The sequence below is a fragment of the Vulpes vulpes genome, chromosome 15 (genome assembly GCF_048418805.1).
Source record: "Vulpes vulpes isolate BD-2025 chromosome 15, VulVul3, whole genome shotgun sequence".
NCBI classification, from domain to species: Eukaryota; Metazoa; Chordata; class Mammalia; order Carnivora; family Canidae; genus Vulpes; species Vulpes vulpes.
Genome location: NC_132794.1, coordinates 89247329 through 89268628, shown reverse-complemented (window position 1 = coordinate 89268628; position 21300 = coordinate 89247329). Strand labels below are relative to the sequence as shown.

Sequence of the window (21300 nt, the reverse complement as noted above, 5' to 3'; positions counted from 1 at the left end):
CAGGACTTGACTCCAGGACTTCAGGATCATGCCCTGAGCCAAAGGCAGATGCTCAACTTCTGAGCCACCCAGGCATCCCTGCAATATAGTTTCTAAGGGTAGAGACAAATAGAGGTAGACCAATAGCCAATAGATATTTGACCTGTAAGTAACACATATCTCCTGCTTATGTTCTCATTTGCAAAACTAAGTCATGTCTTCCCACCCTTAACTACAATACAAGGGAAGCTAAGAAATACCTTCCTATCTGCCCAGAAAAAGGAAATAGTTGAACACCAATAAAAATTAATTAAAAAAAAAAAAAAAAGAAAAAGGAAATAGTGTGGTTATCATGCCATTTTTTGTTTTCCCTTACAGAAGGCTTCACTGAAAAAGTAACATTTGAATAGACCTGAAAGAATTTTCCCAGAATTTTTTCTCTATTTTAAGATTTGTCAAATGTATTTTTAGATTTCACAAATCTCACAACTCCTTTTCTGTTGAAAACATGCATTTAACTTATGTTTTTCTTTCATCTTCTCTATCTAAACAATCAAAACCTAACTCTTGTCAATGTATTATAATAATCTCCTGTTTTCTATTTCTAACCCTAACCCTAACCCACTTTCCAGTCCTCAGTCCATCTTTCATGTCACAGCTAGGGTGAAAGTTCTAAAGCAAAAAATCCTGTTGATGTATGCTTTACTTAAAAATATATTTTTATTTATATAAGAAACCCAATAGTAACCATGTTTCTGTGATTTTCCCACCAATTACTGTTATTTACACAACTCAAAAGTTATAACAAGGAGCAAGACTGAAAAAAAAAGCATAAATATTTCAGTACAAATGAAATGTCTTCCTAATAAAAATTTAGCTATTTATTAATCATTTCCAGCAGTTATTGATAAGCACAACTTTTTCTAAGAATTAGAGATTTTCGATGCTTTGTGCTTGACTATGGTTTCATTTCCCATATCAGCTCTTTGCACACTTTCTTCAGCTGTTAAATTATCTGCTTCTAATTTATTTATTTATTTATTTATTTATTTATTTATTTATTTATTTATTATTTTTAAAAGATTTTATTTATTTATTCATGAGACACACACACACACACACACACACAGAGGCAGAGACACACGCAGAGGGAGAAGCAGGCTCCATGCAGGGAGCCTGACAGGGGACCGACCCCTGGGGCTCCAGGATCCCGCCCTGGGCTGAAGGTGGCGCTAAACCGCTGAGCCACCCAGGCTGCCCTCTGCTTCTAATTTATGAGAAAGAATTATCACCTGTTTTCTGAGTACTTTGTAAACAGTTCTCAGAACCTCTTTTCTAAATTGGCCTTCCTGCATATACTGTTTCTCCCTCTTTCCCTCCCCTCTCTTCCTTACTTTTGTTCTTATGAAGGAAACAATTTTAATTTTATGTAATTAAAAAAAATCTGCTCAGAGAGTTTCAGCTTAAAGTAAGGTAAAACATGTATTATGGGAGATCCTCCATGCTTGCAACCAAGGTTTGGCTGTCTAGTAAGTCTCTCCCAAATCAAGCAACTCCCTACCCTTTGATGTCAGCTTCTTGATAAAAACTTTGTAAGTTAACTGCAATGGTTTGGACTTCAAAATTAATGTTTTTCTAGTATTTTTACAGAAGTAGTACTAGTAGGATTACTAACTGACTGAAGTCTTCCCTCAATAAAATAATGGAACTGCATAAAACAGTACCATTCCCTAATTTGTGTTCCCACTTTCCATGTTGAGTGAGTTGAATAATATGGGAGCACTTCTTCCTTCAGCTTTATTACAAGTGATTCCACCTCTCTCAAATATCAATTTCAATGTGCGGAAGTAGCTCTGTTTTTTGGAAGAGAGAGAGAGAGGGAGAGATTGAATAATTTCAAGGTATTTCTGTGTCAGTGACTTCAGACACTGATCTTTCTCAGAGCTTTCAATAATTTATCTCTGCATCTATCGGATGACGGAAAATGAGACACTAAGAAATGAATTTTTCTCCTTCATGGGCTATATTCATATCAGTGCATTTACTCACTGCCCCTGAATCCATTTTCTACCCAGTAACCAAAATTGAGCTAAATCTCATCCTGCAGCTTAAAACTAATCTCTCACTTAACATCTGTTTCACCATATTATTTAGATTTTCATATGTAATTTGATATAAATCTCAAAGATGACATATTTTGGATTTCTGCTATATCATCAGTGACAATGATATAACAAGTGACTTATCATCATTAAACTTGACTGTGACTTGGAACTTTATCTTTTTTTGACTTTCACAACTTCTTTGAGATGATTTCTCTTAAGAGGAAAACCTCTTTTATACCAGAGTGTATTACACAAATTCTCTTGTGCTTTCTCTATGCCACTTCTTAGATTCATGGACAGTGAGGGCAGAGAGCAGATGGACATTGGATATAATCTGATCAACCACTGCCTTTTATAGATGAACTATGATAAGGACTTGCCATAGTAGTCATCCTGGAAGCAGAATCCTGACAACCCGACTTCCTATATGCATAGATTTGGTCTTGGGTGTTTTTGTATCTAATATGTTTATGTTAGGCAAACCTGTGGCATTAAGGGCTACATCATATTTCTCTTGATTTAGACCACTCGTCAGGAAAGGCTGGTGAAATGAGAGGACCTATGCCTCAAAGAAATACAAGTAGTTAAGTAATACCCCCCGAAGGAGTAAAAAGTGGATATGACAAGGAAAGAGAAAAGATAGGGAGACAGGGATTCCCTCATAAGTCACTTTCAGGTTGTTATCCCAACTGCAACAAGGATTTTACTGGGGCTTGACATAGAGTTTAAAAATTTGTTTTATTTTGTTGTGAGGCTGAATGAAATTATGATATAGAGAATAAACAAAAAACTAATGATGTTATTAGAAGACAAAGCTTCAACTATCTTGTTTGTAAAAGGTTTACATGTTTACTCTGCAAACTTCCTGTGTCATGTAATAATGCACTTTATTGGTCTGACAGCTATAAAAATTCTGGGACATAATTCAGTTAGATTTTCTCTTATTTATTTACCATTTTTCTGATTGCTAAAATGAAACTAAGTATCTCATTTAGTTGTTATGAGGATTCAATGAAAATTTGCTTGTAATTGTTTTCATATTCTTTTGTATGAAAGAAAATGGCAGGTAAGGCAGCCATGGTGGCTCAGTGGTTTGGCGCCACCTTCAGCCCAGGGCCTGATCCTGGAGACCTGGGATTGAGTCCCATGTTGGGCTCCCTGCATGGAGCCTGCTTCTCCCTCTGCCTGTGTCTCTGCATCTCTCTCTCTCTCTCTCTCTCTTTCTGTGTGTGTGTGTCTCTCATGAATAAATAAATAAAATCTTTAAAAAAAAGAAAGAAAGAAAATGGCAGGCTTAAATCAAATTTATCTGTTGAACTACCTAGTCACTTCCATTTATAGCTTTTAAGTCTTGCATTAACTTGTGATATGGTACTTGGGAAATAAGCCTGCCAGAGGTGTTGGGGATGAAAGTACATGGCTTTGGTAGGTCAACCTTAATGACCTCCCTACCATTTTTTTAAATCTCTAAGAAATTCAAGTTGTTTTTGCAAGATGGAAGATGTCTACTGGAAGAACATTTAGCAATGGTGATTGGCTCCTCTCTTTCTCTTTTTTCCTACAACTTTTATTTTGAAAAATTTAAAACCATAGGGAAAATTGAAAGATTATATCCATCAGTTGTTTACATTTTGCCACATTTGATTTCTTTCTATCACCTAGCCATCTACCTATGTAATTTTTTGCTGAATTGTTTGAGAGTAAATTGCAGACATCATGATATTTCATCTCTAAATACCTTAGCATGCATCTCCTAGGATTAAGAATTTTCTGGGACGCCTGGGTGGCTCAGCGGTTGGGTGCCTGCCTTTGGCTCAGGTCATGATCCCGGGATCCAGGATCGAGTCCTGCATCAGGCTCCTTGCAAGTAACCTGCTTCTCCCTCTTCCTATGTCTCTGCCTCCCTCAGTTTGTATCTCTCATGAATAAATAAATAAATCTTTAAAAATAAAAAAAAGAACTTTCTCCTGTATAAACACAATACCATTCCAACACCTATGAAACTCAACATTTATTGATTCAATATTATATAATAAATAGTTCATATCGTAGTTTTCCCTAATTATCCTAATAATGTCCACAGTAGCTATTCCCACTCCCTCCCCATCAATTTTGGATGGAAAGAAGAATCATGTTTATATTTAGTTTTCTTTAGTCTTTCTTTAGAACAATCCCTTCAGTTATATTTTTGGGTTTTTTTTGTGACATTGGTATTTTTGAAAAGTCTAAACGAGTTGTCTTATAGAATGCACCTAAATCTGGATTTGTCTGATTGTTTCCTTATGGTTAGATTCTGTTTAAATATGTTTGGCAAGACTGCTACATAGATGATGTGTAGATCTCCTTTTTAGAAAGCTCTCTGTGTTATAGTATGGAGACAAGATTGAAGGGTGCTAAATGGGAAGGCTGTGTTCTCAGTTTTTTGGGTGAATGATATGGTGGTGTGAATTAGGATAGAAGTGGTGGGGACTTTGGAAGGAAAAATCTATGAAAGGTTTAGAAGATAGACTTGATGACCAGCTTTGGTTGGTCCCAAAGGGAAGAGGGAAGAACCTGGAATAAATCCCACAATTTCTGATAAATGATTATATAATTTATCAATTCAGAGAATATAAAAAATATTTATTGGGGTGGAAAAATAAAGGAGTTTATTTTTTCACAGGTGCCATTTGAAATGCCTGTGGATTATTCATAGAGATGATTGATAAGACCGGTATGGATGGTGTTCAGGAGACAAACCTTGGACTAGAGATTTAAATTTGGGAATAAAATACTAACATGTATAGGTAGGTATAAAGCCATAGAGATGGATCAGATTGCCTAGAGAAAGTATTAAGTGAAGAGGGATGAGGTGATGAAGCATTCTTAGTTAAGATTTGACCAGAGCTCATAGTCCAGTGCTCTTTCCTTAGTTCTTGCTTAGTCTCTCTGTGCTTTAATTTCTGAGGTTGTTTCACTCATTTGATTGTTAGTCTCAACTAAACTCAGAGTTGTTGGGACTCATCACAGACTTCATTTACCCCAACTAGACTAGAGAATCACTGGCACTGACCCCACACTCATAGTGATCCATATTTCATCTAAGTACCCTTAAGTCAGTGTGGGCTTTATCCCAGAAAGGAGCCACATCCTATTTAAGACAGAACTACCAAACATTCCCCACTATTACTTAGTTTAATCTTCGAATGTACAGAGGCACATTATGCAAATAAACCAAGCACAATAAAGATGATCATACATCAGCTGTGTACGTGCACATGTGTGTTTCTGCAATCTGGATTGCAATTCTGTGATGGAATGGTTCCAGACCTAGCAGAAGAAAAAAGAAAGGAAACCTGAAGAATGTTCTCTCAGTTCCATTTAATGCCTTGACTTTATCAAACTTGTGTGCTATGTTTCTGCCTGTAGCTCTCAGCATATGGAGAAAAGAGCCAGGAACCAATCATTCTTTCCCACTCCACCAAGAAATCTTTTATACTTCCTCCACAGGTAAGATTCTAGGTCACCAACAACACTAGGGAGTGTTTTATTGAGACTTGTGGCATTATATCATCAAAACCTTCTCATTCCCAACACTCTTAGAATCATGTCTAATGAAGATCTACAAAGTGGAAATTCTTACTTAATGACCTCTAAAGAGGAGCTGAAGGAGATTGAGGTGATATAAAAGAAAAAGGGAAATCTGCTTGTGAGGGAAGGGAATGCTGGAGCTGGTGGGGAAGGCCGACTGTTCAGCTGCCAATACCTGTTACTTAAGAACTGACATTTTCCAGATCTCACTTCAGGGAAGGCAACATCTGATCTCACTTAAAACTGCAGCATCTGCCCTGCTGCTTTCCCCCTGACCAGGCCCACACCTCACCAGCCAGAGTAATGATGACTAAAAGAAAGAAGGATGCAATTAACTGGTGAGTGGAGGATGGAATGAGTGGGAACCTCTTGAGAGTTTTGATCTGATTGTGCAGCTGACTTAGGAGGTTTCTCCCACACACTAACACACATTAATAATATAGTCAAGTGCCAAGAAACAAGAGAGAGACCTGATGCCATCATTTAAGCATAATGCTGCATTTTGTTTGGGTGGTTGTTGGTGATACTGGCTTAGTAACTGTGGCTCTCTAGCTTCTGCTTTCTTGCATCACTTAGCATTGAGGAACCAGATAGAAATATGTGGAGCAGATAAGAATTCTTCTCTTAAATATTACATTAGCCTCTCCAAGGAGAACTGTGAAAGTTGATCAGGGCACTAACATTTAATTATATTATTTTCTATTCTGGTTTTTAATATCTTCTCTATCTTCATTATTTTTGTGTGTACACAAATACATATAGCGATGGCAGAGGAGACATTAAGGACCAGAATAGGTACGTATATGGATGGCTGGATGGATATACAAATGAAAAAAAAATTCAAATATATATGTACATATGTATATCATCAAAAGATGATTAAAATTTCCTGTTAGTTTTAATTTGAAAGATCTCCATTAAGGCTGAAATAAGAAAGAAAGCTCAGAACAATAGCCAAGGCAGAAAGCTTTAAAAGCACATAAATATTTATTTAGCAATTTTTTTAAACAAAAGAATTATATTTATTGTTTTGCAATCTATTTTTCACTTAGTAATATTAATATTTTCCTATGTCAAAAATGTTTCTCTGTAGTGCATTTATTGAATCCATCCTATGGATTTATTTTCCATTTCCCCTATTCTTAGAAATTTAGCCAGTCTTTTACTCTCTCTTTCCCTACCATTAAACAAAGCTGTGATGAACATTCTTTTTTTTATTGTAATGAACATTCTTATGTACTTGGAATTCAGTTCTGTAAATTCCACAGAGAAAATATTTAGAAGTGGAGTTTTTTAGTCAAAGGGTATATGCATTTTTAAAGCTTTTGATACATATTGCCAAAATATCTTTTTCCAGAGGAGGTGTTAAGTCTTATGAGGATTATTTGATCTGAAATTTCCATAAACAAATTGGAATTTAGAGCAGGGGATTACAAATTACAAGGGAGGTTGTTACTGTATATCCTAAAAGTGTCAGGACCAGTGTAATTAGTATAATTGTCTGTGAATATTGTGCCAGAGTAAGTCTTTTCTACTCCTATGGACTAGAGAAAGAGAGCTAATCTAAGAAGTGGGTCTCTTATTCTTTATTAATGGAGTTCTGGGGGATGCATCGGTAGTTCTGGTATCTAAATGAACCCACAGGTTCTGAGTTGCAGAATACTAAAAGCCTAGAGTCTAATTTTTTAAAAAAATCCAAGAAAATATAAGGAAATAATATTATGCTAGAAAAGTAGTTAAGCTGTAAAGGAATAGATTCTTGCTGTGTCTACTGATTTATTATAATACTTCTTACATGCAGAATAGCCTTGACTCTGGGTGAAGGTTCATATACCTTTGGCTAGAATCTCAGGAACAGGCCACCAAAAGTAAGCTTTTAAATAGGGAGCAGCAAAGTAGAAGCTAATGGCCTTTACAAGAAGAGGAAATAGATTTTCCTTAATCAGTCATAATTCTTTGCTGTTCTCATTAGGTTACTGAGGCCTAATGGAAGGACTGTCCTTGCAGTTTTCATTTTCCCTAGAAATCTCTGGTATCTAATAAATTTCTACTCAGTATTCCAACCTTCCAGCAGTAATTCTCATACTCAACACTTTTTGTTAATGATGTTTTTGCCTCTAGAATTTATACATGGAAGACTACCTTCTGTAGCCATGTCCAAGGAATGAACGTTTTTCCTTATTTTCCATACTCGTTCTTGGAGTAAATCAAATCAATCAATCAGTAATAGGGGCCCTATTGACACTTTGAGTCTCCAGGTATCACTGTCCACTCAGCCCCTATACTAAATATTCCTCAAAATGTCTGAGTTCTTTCTTTTTTTCAGTGTAAATTATCTGACTAAATGGCTCTAGTACTTTTATGGGAGAAGGAGAATCATTATATGATGCTACAGTATTCCCCCTAAATATCTGGCCATGTCTTTAGTCAGTGGGTTCTGGACCTAAAATTGACTCAGGATCAAGAACTAGTAAGAGATTAGGACCTTTTTATTGGGGCAAACATCCTCAACTTCCTGCCCATCCATTTCTGTGGTTGTAGATATTAAATAGCACTCTTGTTGGCTGCCCATCTTTTTGCCTCTAGGGATGTCATGCTTTATTAACTACCTTCACAATTCCCTGCTGGTTTGGCCCTCTTGGCTGCCCCTCTCACCTTGCTGGCCATTATCGTAATTGTAACCTTTTGGCTTCTTATAGTTAAATACCACCACCTGGGCTCTATTTCTTTGGCCCCCATCATCCCATCTTTATGGTTATTGACAAGCCCAAACCTGACCTGTGGCTAAGAGCCACCACTGAACCTTATTAGTGATGCTGTGCCCCTCTCACCAGCACATTTCTTATGATCTTTGTGGAATGGTGTCATTTGGCTTCTCCCATGGGGCCTACTCCTCTGGTGGGTCTTCTGGCCTTATTAGTATATCCATTCTACCATGTCCACTTCTCTCAGTCTCTTGTTCCTCTCTCTACCATCTGCCAGGGCAACTCAGGCATTTCTGCACTAAATGTCAGCTTAGCAGTGAGTTTGCCCCATCCCCTGGGATCCTTGTCAGATGTTAAATCCCCTGTCCTAAGAAAACATCCCCAAGTCAATGAATCCTTGATTATCCAATCTTGTCCTGGCCCTCTTGATTCAACATCTTCAGGAGTATATCCCTGGCTTCTGTTGATACATGCTAGGTAATTCTCCCAGACACTTGACTGTATAGTCTCTTCCTTTCCTTAACTGGTAATGCTGGGCTTTAGTTCTAGTAATGAGCCTGGCAGCTAGAAGAGGAGATGGGGCAGCTTCTGAGGAGGAAAATTGCTGTCTTGCAGGGAGAGGCTTCTGCAGTGTCTTGCAACACAGGATGGGTGCAACCTCTTACTTGGGAAGAGTGGGCCACCTTGTAAGCTCTAGGGCATCTTCAGCTCCAACATCTGGGACATCAATCCAGATGTCCCTAACCCATACTTCAAGGTACTGGGTTTTTCCACACAGAGCCCTGATATTATGATAATAGACATGTCTTGATTAAGCATTCAAATGTCTCTGAAGCTGTGTAACTCTTAGATCTTCAGTTTTCTACTTAGCTGTCTGCTCTTCTACCACAGAATATAAGGGTGCCTTATAAACAACCAGTGAAGTCCTCTGGCTCTCACACTTAGCCATTAGTTATTTGTTAATGGCTCTCAATTTCTCATTATTTTTCTTCAGAACCTGAATGCAATATAGCAGTAATCTGCAACTCTGCTGTCCTTGTAGACATCTTCCCCTAACCCATTTCTTTTGCAGCTGCATCTCTATATACCTGACTCTTGTGTCATGTTACTACCAGTGAAATCTTTAGCACCCATGTTCCACACTCAAGATGGTATTTTTTTCCCACAAGATGGTGAGTAAGCCAGTCCCAAATTCCTATCTTACTTAGACCATTCTCATTATTATTTGTAGTAGTTTATGTCAAGAAGCAGACACAAAGATAGGATTAGTCTATGTCAGAGATTAGGGGCAGGGGAACTGTCAAAGGGGAAGAAAGCCTTCAGACCAGTTGAACATCTGTGGAGAAAAAAAGGAAAAATAGAGTAGAAGGAATCTTAGACTATAGCACAGTTCCAGAAAAGGTTCTGTCAGGCTGATGGGAAGTCCTCAAGCCAAATTTGTAGAAGTCTTGCAACTTGCTGGAATGGGCATGCCTTAGGAACTTTGCCCACCATTTTTAGTCACTGACTGGGAAAAACAGCTCGAGGGAGATAGAAGTTCATCATGAACACAGTTGTGGATGCAGAGGGGCAGCAGCTAGAGCAGATCATCAGTTACACTCCCTGTAGCAGGATTTCTGAGTGGTATATTTCATGGCACACACATACACACTCAGTCATTGCTTAAGATCAGAAAATCTTCATGTTCAGTACTAGTAGATGAAAGTGTGAGGGGCTGTATCAAAAGAAAGGGGACCTTGGCATCTCCAATTCAAATTTGAAATACACAAACACACACATACAGATAGTACACATAGGAGTCAGACTCTACCATGCTATTAGTATTACAATTTTTTATTTATAGTGGATTTGTACAAACTTTCTTGGGCCAGTCTAAAAAATGACCCCCATTTGTGGTTTTGTTTCTATGTGAAAATATGTGCCAAATTTCCCACAGCCAAATGCTAAATGAGTCTTTGGAACACAATAAACTATAAACTGAGAATATCCTGTAGAGAGGCCACTTGGGCTTCTCCTGGGCACTTGAGATAGAAACAACCAAGTGTGCACTGTCACTATTTTAGTGGCTTTGGCAAAGGGACTTGTCTGTCCATGCTGTTTCTGGACAAAGACTCTTCAAGCTTAGCAACAACATTCCATCTTCACATCCATAAGAAAAATAATACAATCTAAAAGTGTGGCTTTTGTATGTGACCAACATGACTAGTGCATGTGTTTTTGCCTCATTATTCTATTCCATGTTGATAATCTGCTGGTTGTATCCAAGTCACTATATCACAGCCTATAAATTCCTTGAAAGCAAGGACCATGTCTCATCATTGATTACATTCAATACCCAAATGACTAAATCAGTGCCAACAAGTACTTGGTGACCTTTTTCCTTAACCCTCTCCCTCCTTCCCTGGACCAGCTCTTTATAGTTCCCCATTAGAATCATAGTCTTTGGAGAGATGCCCCATATCTTTGTATAATCATTTCTCTTCTCTGAATTATTTAGCATCCCCACCTCTCCCTCATGGGAGAGCTGGGTCTGCCCTAGAGCCAAAATGGTTTTAAGTCAAGTAAGAAGTGTACTTTTTACTGCCATATAGTAAGATTTATCACTGGCTTAATGGGACCTTTGCCAAAAAAACTGGCTAATGTGTCATCATGGCATCTTAAGAAATTTCTTCCTAAGAAAATATTTTTCATGACTAAAGAAGCCAATTTTCATAATGTTGCTAACCCACATATCACAACTGCTACCTCTATCCCACCAGACAACAAATCATAGTTAGAGGCTTCAAGACACATATACAGAAGTAAGATTTTTTTTTATTTTTTTATTTTTTTATTTATTTTTTTTTTTTAGTAACTAACATGTTCTAGAAGAGTTTGGACTATGGATGTTAACTATGAGCCCTTGAGAATTCTTCCCAGCCTTTCAGTGATCTGCTATATTTCTTCAACTCAAATATGCTTTATACTATTCAAGAAAATTGATATCCATTTTCTTGCTTGACATTTAAAATAACCTTGCAAAACAGGTTTTATTATTGACACCTGAAAAATAAGGAATCTGAAGTACCATAGAGTTAAATGATATATCTAAGGAGTAAATTTGTGACCAGTGATTAGAACACAGAGACCAGGGTGGACTATAATCTTTAGGAAATGAAATACAACAATCAATCAATATGTACTTACTATACTCTGTGTGTTGGGCACTGCAGCTAGACTCAAGAACACAAAGACAAGTAAGATTGAGGCATCAAAATGTTTAGAATCTGTGAAGTGGTCCTCAAACTTTTCCAGTTTCATAAAAGACCATTTTCATTAAAGCAAATAAAAATCTTTTAATTGTAGTTGTTAATCAACAAGGTTACAAATCAAATGCTGCAGAATTGGTTATGATGAAAAGCAATAGTCTCCTTCTCCTTTCTGCCACTACCTATCTTAGCCCCTCTCCAGAAGTTACCTTTTTCATTAAAATAACCATGTTAAAACTTTTTTATTTTTAGCATTTTTAAAAAGACTTTAGCCTTTCACACAGAGAAGCAGAGACATAGGCAGAGGGAGAAGCAGGCTCCCTGCAGGGATCCCGATGTGCGACTCAATCCCAAAACCCTGGGATCATGACCTGAGCCAAAGGGAGACACTCAGCCGCTAAGCCACCCAGGTGCCCATTTTTAGTAATTTTATTAGGAAAAAACAAACTAAATAAAAGGTGTATAGAGAATAATGAAATAAATACCATCTACTCACCAATAATTAACTTTATTAAGGCTAAGAAATCTTTACATATAGATATATTTACCTCAGATCTTTTTTTTAAGACATCTCAGATATAGTTAAAACCACCTGAGTGTTCCTTTCCAACCCCACTGCCCTCCATCTCAACACATAGGTAACCATCAAGCAGTGAATTTTTTACTTACATTTGTCCTCACTTTTATTTTATTTATACTATATACATAATACACACAGATGTATATATACAATATGCTGTATATATACATACAATGTACTTCTAAAATGAATATATGATATTATTTGTATATTTTGACAACATATATCATTCTGCAACTATTTTTATTCTGCTTAGTTTTTGAGATCTCTTCTAATACATATAGCTCTAGTTCATTATCTTTAAATTACTTATCAGTTCTCATTGATGGACATTTAAGTTGTTTCTTATTATTACTGCAAACAACATAGCATTCAGTCTTTCACCAATAAGTATAACATTTGCAGGGGATTTTATTAAGCCACTCATGTTGAGGTAGAATGACAAAAAGCTGTAGATAATTAGTGTATACAACTAGATGTATTTAGAGATTAGATACCCATGAAACCATCATCACTATCAATGCCATGATCTCATTTATTAATTATCTCAAAAAGTTTTCTCCACCCCCTTGTTTTTTTGGGGGGGAGGGGTTGTTTATTTGTCTTTCAGTGGTAAGAGCACTTAACCTAAGATCCCCCCTCTTAGCAAAATTTTAAGGATACAGTGTTGATATGTGGCTCTATGTCATACAGTAGATCTCCAAAATTTATTTATTTTGCATAACTGAAACTTTGTACTCTTTGACCAACACTTCCCTACTTATCTCCCCTTAAAGCCTCTGGCAACCATCATTATACCTCTCTGTTTCTGTTCAACTATTTTAGATTGCAAATGAGATAATGTAATATTTGTCTTTCTGTTCCTGGTCTATTTCATTTAGCATAATGTCCTCCAGATTCATCTATTCTAGCAACCTAAATATCCATCAATGGTTAATGGGCTAAAGAAAATGTATATGGACCTACAGCTACCCAGGGAAGATGGCCACTCCAGTAGTTTCTGGGCTCTCCCAGCAGGTGTGTTTCCTTAGTACATGTGTGGTCAGGGTGTTTGCCAAGCACATGAGACCACTTCTTCAGGTATATGGTATTTAAAGTTGCTATGCCACAGCTCTTTCTGCTGCATCTAAACAGAATAAACTGGAACAAGTAGAAAAGGAATTGCTGAGAGTAGCACAAATATTGAAGGAACCCAAAATGGCTGCTTCCATTATGAATCCCTGTGTAAGCAAACAGTGAAAGTGAAAAGACTAAATGACATGACAGCAATAGAGGTTCTCTCTCCTCATGTCCAGCCTGATCAGTTTGCTTGCTGAAAATTGTTGCTTGAACAATATCCCTGGAGTCATTTCTGCCTTTCAACCATGATGATCATGCACCATGGAGAAGTCCCTTGCACAGTTACCACTGTATCATCTTTATTTTTTTTTAAGATTTTATTTATTTATTCATGAAAGACACACAGAGAGAGGCAGAGACATAGGCAGAGGGAGAAGCAGGCTCCCTGCAGGAAGCCTGATACAGGACTTGATCCCAGGACCCCGGGATCATGACCTGAGCCAAAGGCAGACACTCAACCACTGAGCCACCCAGGTGCCCCCTCTATCTCCTTTAGATGAAGCCACTCTTTCTGAAATAAAAACAGTCCTGAGGAGCTATCAAGCATAGTGGCAAGGATTGTCCATATTGGAGAAAAATATACTGATATTATGAAAACCCAGATTCAGAAGCTGATCAGGGCTTTGTGGGAGATTTTCTGAAAGTGCTGATTTTCTGTCAGTGAAAATTCCTAAACTTGGAGCAATGATAAAATGCTTCCTGAACGATAAAAAAAGAAAATGTGCTCTATACATACAGTGGAATATTATTCAGCCTTACAATGGCAGAATTTTCTTCTTTTTAAAGGCTGAATAATATTCCATTATATTTATATACCACATATACTTTGTCCATTTAGCTGTTGATGGATTTTTAGGTTTTTTTACAGATCTAGGCTATTATGCAAAATGCTGCAATAAAGGTGGGAGTACAAATACCTCTTTAAGACAAAGATTTCAATTCCTTTGGCTATATATTCAAAAGTGAGATTATTAAATCAAATGATAATTCTATTTTTAATTTTAAAGGAACCTCCATATTGTTTTCTGTCGTGGCTACACTGATTTACATTCCCACCAACAGTCACAAGGGTTCCCTTTTCTTCACATCCTCACCAACATTTCTCCTTTGTTTTTTGAATAATAGTTATCCTAACAGGTGTGAGGTGATAGCTCATTGTGGTTTTGATTTGCATTTCCCTGATGACTAGCGATGTCGCACACCTTTTCATATACCGGTTGGCCATTTGTTTGTTTTCTTTGGAGAAATATGTATTCAGGTCATCCTTTGCCCATTTTTAAATTGACTTACTTGTGGGGTTTTTTTCCTATTGAGTTGTAAGACTGCCTTATATATTTTGGATATTAACTTCTTATAAGATATATGATCTGAAAATATTTTTTCCATTGCAGGTTGTCTTTTCATTTTGTAAATTGTTTCCTTTGCTATGTGGAAGCTTTTTAGTTTGAGATGTCTAGTTTTGCTTTTGACATTTCCAGGAAATCATTGCCCAGTCCAATATCTAGAAACATTTTTCCTATGCTTTTTTCTAAGAGTTTTATGGTTTCAGGTTTTTCATTTAAGTATTTAATTCATTTTTATTTGAGTTTTGTATAAAGTGTGAGATAACGGTCCAGTTTCATTCTTTTGTATATGGATATCCAATTTTCCCAACACAATTTATTGAATAGATTATCTTTTCCCCATTGTATATTCTTGGCAACTTTTTTTTAAAAAAAGATTTTATTTATTTAGAGAGAGAGCATAAATGGACAGAGGGAGAGGGCTCTGTCCCAGGACCCTGAGATCATGACCTTAGCAGAAGGCAGACACTGACACAGACAACTGACTGAGTCACCAGGCACCACTCTTGGCACCCTAGTTGAAGATCAGTTGACTGTATGTTTATGACCCTGTTTCTGGATTGTCTATTCTGTTCTACTGGTCTGTCTGCTTTTATACCAGTACATAGTGTTTTACTATAGCTTTGTAATGTGTTTTGAAATCAGAAAGTGTGATACTGGGATCTCTGGGTGGTGCAGTGGTTTAGCGCCTGCCTTTGGCCCAGGGCGCGATCCTGGAGACCCGGGATCGAATCCCACGTCGGGCTCCCGGTGCATGGAGCCTGCTTCTCCCTCTGCCTGTGTCTCTCTCTCTCTGTGACTATCATAAAAATAAATAAATAAAAAGAAAGTGTGATACTTCTAGCTTTATTCTTTCCCAAAACTGCTTTGACTATTTGAAGTCTTTTGTGCTTTCAAATGTACTTTAGGATTGTTTTTATATTTCTGTAAAAAAATTCCACTGGAATTCGGATAGAGATTGCATTGAATCTATAGATTATTTAGGGGAGTATGAACATTTTAACAATATTAATTCTTCTGGCCCAAGAACACAGAATGTCCTATTTATTTGTATCTTTTAACATTTATATCATCCTTGTTTTGCAGTTTTCAGTGCACAAGTCTTTTACCTGGTTAAATTTATTCCTAAGTATCTTATTGTTTTTCATGCTAATGTAAATGGAATTGTTTTCTTAATTTCTGTTTTGAGTAAGTTGTAAATGTACAGATATATAATTGAGTTTTGTGTGTTGATTTTGCATTCTGGGACTTTACTAAATTTTTTATTAGTTGTAACTTTTTGTGTGTGGAGAATTTAGGATTTCTACATTTAAGATCATGCCATCTGCAAACACAGACAATTTTACTTTCTAATTTAGATGCTTTTTTTCTTGCCTAATTACTCTGACTAGGAAAAAGCCTATAGTTAATATGATATTCCACAGTGAAAAGTTGAATAGTAAAAAGCTTCAGCCCCTTCCAAGAGTTGGAAATTTTTTGTAGATACCCTTTATCAAGTAAAGAAACGTTCTTCTCTTCATAGTTTTCTAAGAGTTTTTATCATAAATGGAGGTTGAATTCATTAAAAGCTTTATCTGTATCTATTGAAGTGAATGTAATTTTTCTTCTTTAGTTTGTTGATTTGGTGAATTACATTGATTGAATTTTGAATGTTGAATCAGGTTTCCATTACTGGGATAAACTTTACTTGATCATATTATTCTATTATAATTTATATTTCGGGATTAAATTTGTTAATATTTTCTTGGGCAGTTTAAGGATATTTCTTAAGGGACATTAGCATTTTTTTAAATTTCTTGTAATGGCTGTTTCATTTTGGCATCAGGGTAATGCTCGTCTACTAAAATGAGTTGAGAACTGTTCTCTTCTATTTTCCCGTAGATATAGTGTTGAGATGGTATTATTTTTTCCTTAGTGTTCATTGATACAGAATTGGCTTCACTGGTGAGAATTTTTTGGGCCTGTTTTATTTTTTGGAAAGTCTTGAACTATGAATTCAATTTCTTTAGATGTATGCCTATTCCTATCATCTACTTTATCTGATAGAATTTTGGTAATTTCTGTCTTTCAAAGCATAGTTCTACTTTATGTAAATTCTTAAATTTATGGACACAAAGTTGTTCATAATATTTTATTCTCCTTTTAATGTTTATATTGGTTTATATTAATTCCTCTCTTTTACTCTTAATACTGGTAATTTGTGTCTTTCCCCATAGTTTCTTGGTCTGTTTGTGAGTTTTGTCAATTTTATTGATTTTTTTTCAAAGAACTAACTTTTGGTTTGATTTTATTCAATTTTACTCATTTTTATTCTTTTTTAAAAATAATCTGGGTACTTTATTCTAGGTGTTTATTTTGAATCTTTTTAATTTTTATAAATTTATTTTTTATTGGTGTTCAATTTGCCAACATATAGAATAACACCCAGTGCTCATCCCATCAAGTGCCCCCTCAGATGGAACTGGAGGGTATTATGCTGAGTGAAATAAGTCAATCGGAGAAGGACAAACATTATATGGTCTCATTCATTTGGGGAATATAAAAAATAGTGAAAGGGAATAAAGGGGAAAGGAGAAAAATGAGTGGGAAATATCAGAAAGGGAGAAAGAACATGGGAGACTCCTAACTCTGGGAAACGAACTAGGGGTGGTGGAAGGGGAGGTGGGCAGGGGTGACTGGGTGACAGGCACTGAGGGGGGCACTTGATAGGATGAGCACTGGGTATTATTCTATATGTTATTCTTTATTATTTTTCTCTTACTCTTAGCTTTGGGTTTTGATTTTCTTTTTGTAGCTTAGAATAATGATATAAAATCTTTCTTTTATGTGAAAGAATTAAAACTAACAATTTCTCTCCAAACAGTATTTTGTTTGTATCCCACAAATTTTGATATATTCTATTTTCATTTTTACTCTGCTCAATATATTTATTCATTTCTCCTTGACTTCTTGTTTTACCGAAAAATTATTTACAGTGAGGTATAATTTCCAAATATTTAGAGGCATTTTCCAGATGTTTCTATAATTAATTTTCAGGTTTTATTCCCCCATATATTCATGCAATTCTGTGAGACTAGGGTCACCTGAGAGGCAAAGTGATGAGAGAGAAGAAGGTGAAAGACGTACCAAGGAATACCTCATTATTTGGGCAGTGGGAGCCCATTTAAAAAAATTTTTGCCCAGAAATATGAATCTTTTCTCAGAGCTGTAGGTGCCTGTGCCATCAATGTTACAGCCATAAAATTCCCAACTGGCCAGACCTACTGGTAGGGATGAGAGAGAAAAGAGAAAGAAGGAAAAGGCTGAAAGAAGGTATTTCTCTACACACTGTCTAGCATGCAGGAGCCTCTTTTCCTGGTTTCATGGCTAGCGGTAATATTTTGTTTCTGAGAATTTTTGTTTTCAACACCCATAGCACAGTTCTGCCATTTGGGCCTTCCCTCAGCCAAAGGTAGTAGTTAAAGAAAGAAAATAAGATCGTGAAACTTGCCCATTACAGACCATTGCCCATATTTTGAGTTTAGTTTACAGTCTGCTTGCTAATGTTTACTTTTCAGAGTACTTAGGTGGTTGTCTTCTTCTGTCCAGAGATTTTAGTTATTATCAGTGTGAGTGATATGCTGTAATTGGCTTATTCCATCTTGGTTGACACCGATGGAGTATTAGAAGTCCTGTTTTCATTTTTGGAGGATATTTTCTTTTGGGTAAATGATTCTATGCTGAAAGTTTGCACTCTGAGAAGTTTCAGTTTCCATTAACTTGCAGAGTTTCTATTGAAAAGTGAGCTGTCAGTTTTATTGTTGATATGGTAAAACTAATATGCCTTTCCTTCACTGTGATTGCTTTTAAGATATTCTCTTGGCTTTGAGTTTTCACAATGTGGCCATGATTTTTCTAGATTCCCTTTGTATTTTTCCTACTCAGAGATTACTGAGCTTCTTAAATCTCTGAATTGATTTATTATTTATATTTTGGAAAATTATTGGCTATTGTTTCTTCAAATATTATTTACCCCATTCTCTTTCTCCACTCATCTAGGACTCAATTACACATATGTTAGAACTTTCATTCATCATCCTACTCCAGAATTGGCAAATGTCAGCATAGAATAAAATGGGTAGCAATCATTAGCTAACATCAGGAGGGATCTCCTCCTATGAGGTGCTTTGCTTTTTACTCTTCAATATTAATTTTAAGATCACTTTGTCAAATTCCATGATAATCTCTGATGGAGCTTTTATTGGATTTACATTATACTCATATGTTAATATAGGGAGAATTGGCATTTTAAGAAATATCAACACTTCTTATCCCCAAATAAGGCATAATTTTCTATTACTCAAACCTTTTCATAACAATAAGGTTTTGTAATTTTCTCCATAAGTGTAATATACATTTTTCTTGGGCATATGCCTTGTTATTTTACAGATCTCTCTCTATATATTATAATATATCCATCATATGTTATCATGAATGGTATTTTTTTATGTTTTGTATTTTTCTAATTGGTTATTGCTGATGTGTAAGATTTTCCATCTCAATTTTAGTGGCATAATGCTTTTTATATGTATTATTATCATGTAAAAATACTTTAACACTATTTCCTTTTTCTTTGCTAAAATTATTGTTATATGCCTTTTCTTCATTTTTTCTTTCTCTTCCTTCTCTCTCATCGAACTTGCTAGAGATTTTACCTTTTTTACTATTTTACTAGTTTTTCAAAGAATTACCTTATGGTATTGTGGGATTTTCTACTATTTTTTAATCTTCCAATATCTTCCAATATTTAATCTCCCTGTGATCAAATAATATGCTCATACATCCTTTTATTTATTTAGTTATGCTATCAAAAGTATTCAAATATTGAAAAGCAATAAAGACGGTCTACGGAATTATTGCATAAAAGTCTTTTATTGCTGGGACAAGTTCTATACTAGATTGACATTTTCTTTTTTTTTTTTTAGATTGACATTTTCTACTTTGATATTCTAATGTCACAATTCCCGAGCCACTCAAAGAACTTCCCTATAATCAAGGTCAAACAATCTTTCTTTCCTTTGTACTCCTTTAACTCCTTTAAGATCATATCACATTTTAGATTATTTCATATTTGGACATAAGTTTCTTATTCAGCTTTTTTGTTCCCAGTTTTTAAATTGCCCCTTTTCCCTTACAAAATGTGTCTTTGTCACATCTACACATTTTTTCTATTCCTCTCATTCAATGTAAACTCATCCCCTTCTAAGTCTTCTGTGTAAGTGTCATTCTTGGGCTTTTCATTATTACACTCTGAATTTATCTACTGCCTCTGAATCTCATGGCTTCTTTTCTTGTTTGACTGAATTGCACCCTTAAGTAATTCCTCTAAGGAAGTGTGTGGAAGTTACATTTTCTGAGTCCTTGTGTGAGGAGTCCTTTTTAATATGAAGACATCTAATGAACTGTCCACATAAGACCAGTTACACTTTTGCTATTCACTGATTAAGAAAATTAATGAGAATGGGAAGTTTATGTGAATCCAGTAATGCTTTTTAAAATAATTTTATTGCAACCCCTATCAAAATACCATGGACTTTCTTCAGAGAGTTGGAACAAATTATTTTAAGATTTGTGTGGAATCAGAAAAGACCCCGAATAGCCAGGGGAATTTTAAAAAAGAAAACCATAGCTGGGGGCATCACAATGCCAGATTTCAGGTTGTACTACAAAGCTGTGGTCATCAAGACAGTGTGGTACTGGCACAAAAACAGACACATAGATCAATGGAACAGAATAGAAAATCCAGAAGTGGACCCTCAACTTTATGGTGAACTAATATTCGACAAAGGAGGAAAGGCTATCCACTGGAAAAAAGACAGTCTCTTCAATAAATGGTGCTGGGAAAATTGGACATCCACATGCAGAAGAATGAAACTGGACCACTCTCTTTCACCATACACAAAGATAAACTCAAAATGGATGAGAGATCTAAATGTGAGACAAGATTCCATCAAAATCCTAGAGGAGAACACAGGCAACACCCTTTTTGAACTCGACCACAGTAACTTCTTGCAAGATACATCCACGAAGGAAAGAGAAACAAAAGCAAAAATGAACTGTTGGGACTTCATCAAGATAAGAAGCTTTTGCACAGCAAAGGATACAGTCAACAAAACTGAAAGACAACCTACAGAATGGGAGAAGATATTTGCAAATGACGTATCAGATAAAGGGCTAGTTTCCAAGATCTATAAAGAACTTATTAAACTCAACAGCAAAGAAACAAACAATCCAATCATGAAATGGGCAAAAGACATGAACAGAAATCTCACAGAGGAAGACATAGACATGGCCAACAAGCACATGAGAAAATGCTCTGCATCACTTGCCATCAGGGAAATACAAATCAAAACCACAATGAGATACCACCTCACACCAGTGAGAACGGCGAAAATTAGCAAGGCAGGAAACCACAAATGTTGGAGAGGATGTGGAGAAAAGGGAACCCTCTTGCACTGTTGGTAGGAATGTGAACTGGTGCAGCCACTCTGGAAAGCTGTGTGGAGGTTCCTCAAAGAGTTAAAAATAGATCTGCCCTATGACCCAGCAATTGCACTGCTGGGGATTTACCCTAAAGATACAGATGCAATGAAACGTCGGGACACCTGCACC

At 36.1% G+C, this 21300-nt stretch overlaps 1 protein-coding gene and 1 pseudogene across 4 annotated transcripts in view; both read left to right on the top strand.

The window, feature by feature from the left end:
• HPSE2 (heparanase 2 (inactive)) overlaps positions 1–21300 on the top strand; it is a 635705-nt gene that overhangs the window by 352650 nt on the left and 261755 nt on the right. The window lies entirely within an intron of this gene.
• Positions 13169–13947, top strand: LOC112917003 (ATP synthase subunit O, mitochondrial-like; annotated as a pseudogene).